Consider the following 9641-nt stretch of genomic DNA (forward strand, 5'->3'; position numbering starts at 1 on the left):
AAGAATTATAGCGACGGTAATGACGTTTGTAAGAAACCAAACCGTTTGTAAATCCGTCCAGATTTCAGCGAGATAAGAGGATTTGTGTGCGTGCTGCCAACGTGATCTCATGAGAATACGTGTGTATTTTTACGTAAAGTGTAATTCTACCATACGTACATTTACTTACGTTTTATACACACAGAAACGTATAATACTGACGTATTTAGGCCTACAGCACTAAAACGTAAAATATTTACGTATTAACAGCACAAAAACGTAAATTATTTACGTATGAACAACTCTACCGACGTACATATTTGTTCGCATTCTTATTTATGCATATTAAAATCGTGGCATTAATGTTTTGACTCTATTGCATTCAAATGTCTTATCAATTACGTTTTCAGTCGCATTTATTATTATTAAATGCAGTTTACTCAAGAAATAGGCTAATACCCAGATAGCATGTATAATCGGCCCGAGCTCGGCTGCCCCGCGGCGCCTGCGGCTCAGACTCGGCATCGGCGTGTGTTAACCGGGCCGACTGTGGCCCGCAGCTCGCTCTGGCACATGCATTTTTGTTACGGCTGTAAAGCACTGGGCCGATTCATGTTCACCGTGACTGGTCGGCTCTGCTGTATGATCTGGACCACTTCTGGAAATGACTCAGCTTAGGTTAAATCAAGGATGGTTTTAATTTAGCAATAATTAACATAAAAAATATTTTAAAATTGACGTAAATTCCTGACTGTATCTTAGGATGTTATACTCGTCGAATGTCGTGACTTCCAAAACAAAATATCTGCGGTAAATAATAATAATAATAATAATAATAGTGTAATTTTGCACAGAGCATTCTTTAATATTTATAACCATAGCAAAAATATTTAGTTGTCATGAAGATCATTCTTTACGTGTATTTTAAACATGATATCTATGGGATGGGTAGCCTATGCATAACGTCTTGTTAGCAACATGAGTCTAAAATTAATTTTACTGGCTATTTCAAATGTTTACCAGCAGTGACGGTTAAACTCTGGGCGCTCGGCTCAGATGCGTTTACCAGTATGAAGCCGATTTCAACAGTTGCTGCAGCGAGCGTCAGCACGCAAGACGTGTGCACAACTTTCGGTGAGATAAAACTCAACGCCTGACTTAAAATCACCCCCTTTCGATCCTGCGCCATTACGGTGAACTTGAGGTAAGTCTTGTGTTCAATTTCCTTAAAAAGCATCAACATTTCAACAATAAATTCGTATTTGAGTAAAGTAACGTTAGTGCAAGTGGGGGTAATATGAAAGCTACTTTTATGGCGCGAACGAAGCTAACATTGACTAACTTAGCTGCGCTGTTTTTGCGCTAGCAGCTCATATTTTCGTTCTGCTAGCTTGGCAAAGAATTAGTCGCTAGGCTAGACACCGTTTTTATTGAATGCAATTTACGTGAATAATATTTACGAGCACAGTCTGTGATCTGTGGAAGTGGAACAAATGTTAGCTGGCTTAAGGCCAATTCATACCGCACAGAGAAACGCCAACAAACACGTTTTGTCATAAAGTATGTGGACATTTTGATCCTGTAAGAAATATTTATTTTAATATGTAAATAGAGGAATGATGTGGGACTTTGGACGAGAAGAAAGTCGTGTCTGAAAGCTGCAATCTTTTACTTGTATTGCTAAAATGAGTGAATATCTCGTGTTTTTCCGTGGGTGCTTGAGTTTGTCGGTGTCGGTTGGGGCAGTGTGAACATGACACTTATTTTTCATAACATTCTGAATACAACGGCCAACTTTTGGTGACTTTTTTTTGTTGGTGTTTGCTGGCGTTTGTCTGCGGTGTGAATTGGCCTCTAGATGTACTTATGGCGCAAACTGAAATCGCACTTTATAGCTAACATCAACATTACCTTTGGCTAAATGTGGTCTGTACAGGCAGGTTTGAAAAGTTTATTAGCTAACGTTACCTTCATTAGGGCTGGGCAATATGGCTGAAAACTGTATCATGATAGTCTAAGCGTTTCATATCTATCGATAATTATTGATATTTTTATTTATTTATTTAAAATAAGGACCAGGAGAAAAATATAATTACTTTATGACAGTATATTTACATTTAACATTTTTTATTTTAAACTTAACCTTCCTCTGATTATAATCCCCTCAGTTATAAAGGCGGAAATGTCAACACAACCATGGAAAACAACACCATGGAAGACAAAAAACAGGTCTTCTCGGGAGGCTGTGCCTACAGGTAGGAATTCTACAAAGTGATCTCTCTCGGTTTACTGTGACATATCTACGTACAATGTTTTGCTACTAATCTGTTATGCCTGCTTTTTCTTGTGTCTTACAGCAATTGCTAAGGAGATCCTCATCCAACTTGATTCTATCAGAGAGCAGCAGTTGCTCATCCTGATGCAGCTCCTACAAATCTCCAGCAGTTCCAGACTTCATGCAAGACCCAACACATTTTGGGCTCCCACTTTCAACTATTGAGGAGCTACAATGTTTGGAGGAGACATTAAAGAATCCAGAGGAGAAGAAGAATTTGGTGAGTTAAATTATGCATTAATCAGATCATTCCTAAAAGTCAGTCCCCACTCTCACTCATGCTATATTCCTTAAATAACTAACGAGTTACATGTCTTTGTTTCAGACTGTTCTCCTTGGAATGGTCGGAGGCATGACTCTTAAAAACACTGTGGGGCAGGTCCTGAAAAGAGCAATGAACACTTCGCTGGCGAGACTCATTAAAAGTGTGGTTCTGGGTGAGTGTCAGTGCTGGATAACTGCACTGTGGTGACATCCCAGGGCTTTACAGTTCAACATTTTTTATTTATTTTTTTACTGGGTGTGACAGTGACAAAGTATTTAGGAGCACCAGTGTGACTGACCTGATCAGGGTTTTTGGGTGCACCCTCCATTGAAACTAGGGCTGTAACGATTCCTTGATTAAAGTCGAGTACTCGGTTAAAAAAAATCCTCAATTGCAATTTACCCGTGTTGAGTAACCTGCAAAATACTGGAAGTGGGGCATTCCACAGACGAGAATCCATGAACCACATTATTACACCATTTTCTAAGGATACGCGATCTATTTAAAACCATTTACAATCATAATATAGCATAATGCTATCATGAAATCACAAAGGCTGTTATTTAGTTAAGAATGCTCCGGCATCGCCTTATAATGGGTAGGTTAATTTGTCATTGATCAGAAGGTGCTCCTAAATTTTTGACTGTGCTCCTAAACTTTTTAAATTAAAAAGAAATGTAGGCTAAGTGTAGAGCTCTGCATCCAAATTAAGTTTTGGTGGTTGCTGAGTAACATCACGTGGTCATGCTGCCCTCTTCTATCTTCTGTTTTTCTCAGATGCAGTCCGCCGCAATGCCCTGACCAAAGATTCTACAGAAGAGGAAACAGAGCTGCTCATCACCAGGTGGCTGTGGCTAGCCTCTGATAGGGATGGTGGCCGAAGCAAGAGGGCGAACAGGCAGACAACGTAGACAACTCAAAAACGCGGTGGGCCAGAATTAAATGTTTCAAAGTTAAAAATGTTGATATTGGCAAATGGTATTTGAACTCCTTGATTCTACATTAATGCTGTGATATTATTTCTATTCTATTAAAATATGTTATTAATAAGTGTGTGTGCATAGACAACTCAAACGCAGTGGGCCAGGATTAAATGTTTTAAAGTTAAAAATGTTGATATTGGAAAATGGTATTTGAACTCCTTGATTCTACATTAATGCTGTGATATTATTTCTATTCTATTAAAATCTGTTATTAATAAGTGTGTGTGCGTAGACAACTCAAACGCAGTGGGCCAGAATTAAATGTTTTAAAGTTAAAAATGTTGATATTGGAACTCCTTGATTCTACATTAATGCTGTGGTATTATTTCTATTCTATTCAAATCTGTTATTAAAAAGTTTGTGTGTTTATCCTATTTTTGTAGTGTGGTCCAATAAAAAATGCATTAAACATGAAACCTGTCTTCCTTGTGCTGTTTTACTTTGTTTATCTTGCATAAATAACGGCTGCTAAGCAATTTTAGTATTAACTTGACATGAATGGAAATCAATAAAGTTCCCAAATAAGGAACGGGATTGGAGGCGATCTTACGTCCTCTCACTCGGGGTTCCGCGATCGGGCCGCGTTAAAACCGAGCGCTCAGCCGAGTGTCTTTAGCCTTAATCGGGCCGCGTTAAAACCGAGCGCTCGCAGAGCAATCGGACCTAGATTCATGCCGAGGATCGGCCGATTGTTTTAGCCTTCATCGGGCTGCTTTCGGCCCGCGCAATTTTTGCTAGCTGGGTAACCATTCGCTCTGTTTGTGCCTTCTGCTGCAAACTCGTCTCGGAGGATTAGCCTACATGCAGTTACACAAGAATACACTTTAAAACCTTAAAAATACCTTATTTAATCGTTTAACCATTTTGTAATATTAAGTTTATTTACAGTGAGACACAAAATGCGTTTTCTCCAATAGAACAATAATACACCAAAACCCAACATAAATTCACAAAAGAAATAAATTTTATTAGCTTGTTATCATAATCCAAATCTTTAGAATCCATACGTTTGCAAGAAAGAGATCCAAATTCAGCCCTTTATCCAGTGAGTGATGTTCATTTCCATTTCACAGGCTACCACAGCAGCGCAGTCCATAACTGTCAAATTCCGCGCTCGTGATGAATTTAAATTCAAAAATTGCACCCTCAAGAAGCGTTTCGACATGTTTTATGGCAGTAATATCAAACGCTCATTGGCTCTCGCCACAGATTGCGACATGCCGTATTTCAGTCGGTAAACTACATTTGCAATGGAGAAGCGCGCACGCCTTCACACAGAGCGAAGCCGGATTAACATTTTCATGGATTAATAACTTAAATTCTGCTCTGTACCTCATTCAAAACTATTATACTGAAAGAGAGGACTGTGACTGCAACACATCGTCATGTGAATGACTTTTGGTACCGGTTTTGACATTTTCGCAATAAATAAATTATTGTGATTACACGTATGTTGTCATTTTTCTTCATAATTGTAGCCTATGTAGTTTTAAGAAATTGTTATGGGTAGGTTTAGGGGTAGGAGTAGGATTAGCTGCTAAAAAAAATATTGATGCTATATTGTTAATAAAATTGCCATTTCCCTACGTTACACATCTCTGTACGTTTTGTCATTTTTATATTCTGTATAAAATGGGTAACGTTATGTTTAGGTTTGGGAGTGGGAGTGGGGTTAAGGGATCTTCCATTTATCTATAAAACGGTAAAAGGTAAATTATACAGATATCTTATTGATATGAAAGATTCGTAAATATTTTACGTTTTTAACAATGAGACCAGGCTGTATAAATGCATATGGATATACGTTGAATTTATACGTATTTTAAGTTATAATACGTAAATATAGATACGTATCAAACCTGAAATAACGTCCATATGATACGTAAAAGTCACTGTAATACGTAAATATATATACGAATTGGATCGTTTTTATTTACGTCAAAATATGTACGTTTCGTGTGTGAGATCAGGCTGGTGCTGCTCACTCACCTTAGTTCACAGAGCCCTGTGGTAAGATGGCCGCCGGTGATGCTGGAAGTGACTCCGCCTTAAGACATCTAGCCTTTATATGATATCTATGGTTATGAAACCAAAAATAATTGATGTAGTCACAAAACAAAAAGATTAAGTTAGCCTTAAATATAAAAAAATTAAAGGTAGGGTATACATGTTTTTTAATTTATAAACACTTTTTGTATACTGGTTGAAACTAAGTGACAACCTTCTGGTCTTTTTCTTGAATTCAACACCATATTAAACACATTAAAACAGATAAGAGTAATGAAATGGACTAAAATGACTAAGACAACATGTCAACCCATTAAAGCTCTAATATACATACAATCTGGTGGTTAAAACATGTGTCATGTGTGACAGTGCCACAAACTCATCTGTTAAAATGTTATTAAGTCTTAAAGTTCTGCATTATTAAGGCGTGGCCACTTGAGTGACAGGTGGATTGTCGCTTCTGTTACTACCATAGACAGTATAAGAAGTGGACAGAGCCATCTCATTGGAACTCAAATAAGACAAATGAAGCCCATTTTTAGCGATTTTTTTAGCACTTCCGTTCCTGACGCGCAGACTCAAACCGACTCAAACTTAAGCCTGTTTTATACCTCTGCGTCGGACCTACGCCGAAGCCTCTACGCTGTAGGCAACGCGTTGGTTTTCATTTATACTTCTGCGTCGTTGTCCGCGTTGACGCGCAATTATGCCGGTTTCACACCGCAAGCGTCAGCGGCGCGTGAGCAGCGCGTATTTTTTTCGGGGTCCATGTTATTCAATGAGTGCATTCACACTGCACGCAGAGGCGGCTCGGCAGCGCGTAGCAGGAGCAGAAGCAGCAGTGCCGCGATCGTTTCGGCGCCTGGCCTATTTTTGTTGCGCCGCTTACGCTGAATTAAAGTGACAATGCATTGATCATGGCCAAAAAAATACACCGCAGTTTTACCCAAAAAGCGCATTGATGATATCTATTGTGTTTTAAACAGTCAATCAAATAACCAACAGCAATTTAAAAAGAAAACATGTCCAAAAACAAACTTGTTGCCAGAACAATAAAAACAAAGATGAACCAAAAGTTACATACATGAAATTATTAATAAAATAAGCTTCTTGGCAAGTCTTTTCTCTTAAATGTATTTGAAAACGAAATAAAGCAATGCCAACTTATCCATTATAGAGTACTCTGTCAGTACACAACCCGCGGTTCAGCCGCGCGTGATAAATGCTGCCAGTGTGAAAGCAAAACACGCGTGTCCTGCTCCTGCTCACCATACGCACTGCTCCTGCGCTGCCTACGCTCTGCTAACGTTAAACGCGTGCATTGTGAAACCCGCGTTACACTTGCAGAGGGAGCATGTGAAACCCGAGGGAGGGGTTCTAGCAGACCAATCACAGCGCTTGTGTCCGCATAGAGTTGACACGTTGTTACATTTTTGGAGAGGTGCACGTCAGGGTACGCCGAAGGGTACGAGTGCTACACACAGCCTACGACGTAGCTACGGCGTCAGTTCGACGTAGAAGTATAAAACAGGCTTAAGCTTGATGACGTGAGCAACCTGTCTGACAGATGTAAATCTTCTAGTAGCTGTGCGTGTAAACTGCCAACGTTAATCTTGCAGAGATGGCGAGCTTGAGCAAAGAGTTCTTTGGCGTGAGTGAGCAGAAGTAAGTATTCTGATTAATTATTTTGTATAGTATTTATTTTAAAATGTAACGCCAGGGCTTCTCCCTTGACATCTCCCCGATTGCCCGCGAGCTTCTCCTCCTGTCTGTACATTAATTTCTCTGCTGTGCGACAGAGAGTCGAGTGGTTATGACGCAATCGTTAGACTATTTTTACAAAAACTGCTTCTACGGGGCCATAATGTAACATAGAAGGTAATGGAGCCCTTTATACATTGTCGTGTTTCTTTAGAAATAAATAATGGACAAATAGAGTCTTTAAACGCCTCAGATGTAAAGTTATTCAATGTCAAAGTGATGCCAAAATGAATGAGTCAATGGAATGCTAACGCAAGTGAAGTTCTGCTACAAGACGGCGGCACGCGGCCGGCTTCAACTTCCGGTCGATGGATTACCCGCCTGGTCACTACTAGTAGTTTGTCTGCTGTCTGTTAGCGTCATGTCACCTCAGCTAAACCCTCCTCTTTGCCCATTTTCGGTTATCCGGGACTGACGCACGGTAACAGGCAGCCAAGATGACGACTGCCTGTGCCACTCACTTTGAGCTTCAAAAATGCTCTTCAGAAACCTGCAGGTGACGTCAATAATGATAAATCAAAATGAAATCATAATCAACCACCCCTTTAATCAATAAAAGAAGTGGTCTAAATAAGGAGCTGTATGAAAGTTTTTGCCTGTACTAAAGCATAAAAAATACCATAATATGTTTGCATTTATTCAGCAAACATGTTGAGTTCACATACTAGTTTCTCTGAAAAACACTTCTACAGCCAGTTATTCTTCTTTGAAATGTGTGTTCCGTGTTGGAATGTCTATTTAAGTTTTGGTCTGTGTGTAAAACACAGCATATTGCAGCCATGGAAGCCAGCGAACAGACTGGGTCAGAGATCACAGATTTTACCTGACCTGAAAAAGCCTCAGCACCCAAAAATCTCTATGAATGGGAGCATATTAAAATGTGATATCAGCTCATCATGAATCAATAAATCAACTCATCAGCTTACAGTGTGTAAGTCTCCTCACCTTTCACTGTCAATTCAGTGTCCTCAATCTGGCAACCCCCGTGAGCATCGAGTCTGAGGAGGAGGGCAGGGGAAATAACTCTGTCCAATACATTTTGAGTATGGACTGCACTACCCATTTCAACCACTAGCCGTTAATCTGACATACTGAACCTTTAAAAGATGTACATATATCCTCTACGTTCCGTAAATCTATGCGCTGTAGACAGACCGAGCTCCGCAAACAAACAGCAGCCGACTTTTACAGTTCTTCCTGAACCTAAACGACCTTACGTCGCGTTCACACCTTGTCCTAACCGTAATTTAGAGACATTCTACCCGGAGCTGTTCATGTTCTCAGACTCGGATTTATGCATTATGTCTAACAGTATCAATGGCTAAAAGAATCTGCAGCAGTCAGGTGTTATGAGTAGAGCTCTTTAAGATGTTTACGTTCATTATTATTGTAATGTTTTGTGCTTTGAGACATGAGGTAATTTGACGCTGTCTATCATGACGCTTTGCAGATTCTGCTGTATGTGTTCATGTGTTTTGAAGGAAGCAAGGCTTTAGAGAGACGCTCTGAATGGAGGGTGGGATCTTGCACTTCCAAAGCTAACTTGCTATTGCTAAACTCTGTGAAATTGCCTACTCTATAAGTAAATTGAACATACTAAACATTACTATAAATAATATATTTTTAACAAAATAATAAATTGAACAAGCAGCTAAAATCCTCAATTTCACTGCATTATTTAGTGTGTTTCTAGACTGGACTATTTGAACACTCTCTTGGCTGGTCTTCCAGCATGACTGTCAAACCTCTGCAACTGATCCAGAATGCTGTAGTTAGAGTGATGTTTAATAAGTCAAAGAGAGCACGTCCCACTCTCCTCATAAACTTAATTAATTGGATCGCATTAAATTGAAGGCACTGATGTTTGCCTACAGAACAACCACTGGCTCTGCACCTCCAGAAGCTTGCATTATCTAGTGAACAGTGTTTTGTGGTGCCATCATCCCAAAGAGGCACAAAATCACTTTCACTGACATTTGACTGTTCCCTGCCTAACTCAACAGAACTGCCGAGTCTTTATTTTCAAGAAATTGCTAAAGATGCATCTTTTCGGAATCATTTTTATCTATTTTTTTATTTTATTTATTTTTTTAATGCATTTGATGCACTGATTCAGTATTTTATCCTACTGTAAAGCAGCTTTATCTAGAGAGGAAGTCAGACTGTGAGGTTCATAACAGCAGGACAGGAAGAAGCTCTTCACCCACAAACTAAACACACATGGAACAAGTGGCCACATTCAAGATGTTTGTCCATCCAGCAGATCAAACCAAGTTTCTATAGAATCAGACCACAGGTTTCAGTTTGACTC

This window comes from Scardinius erythrophthalmus, assembly GCF_964197995.2.
Source record: "Scardinius erythrophthalmus genome assembly, chromosome: 14".
NCBI lineage: Eukaryota > Metazoa > Chordata > Actinopteri > Cypriniformes > Leuciscidae > Scardinius > Scardinius erythrophthalmus.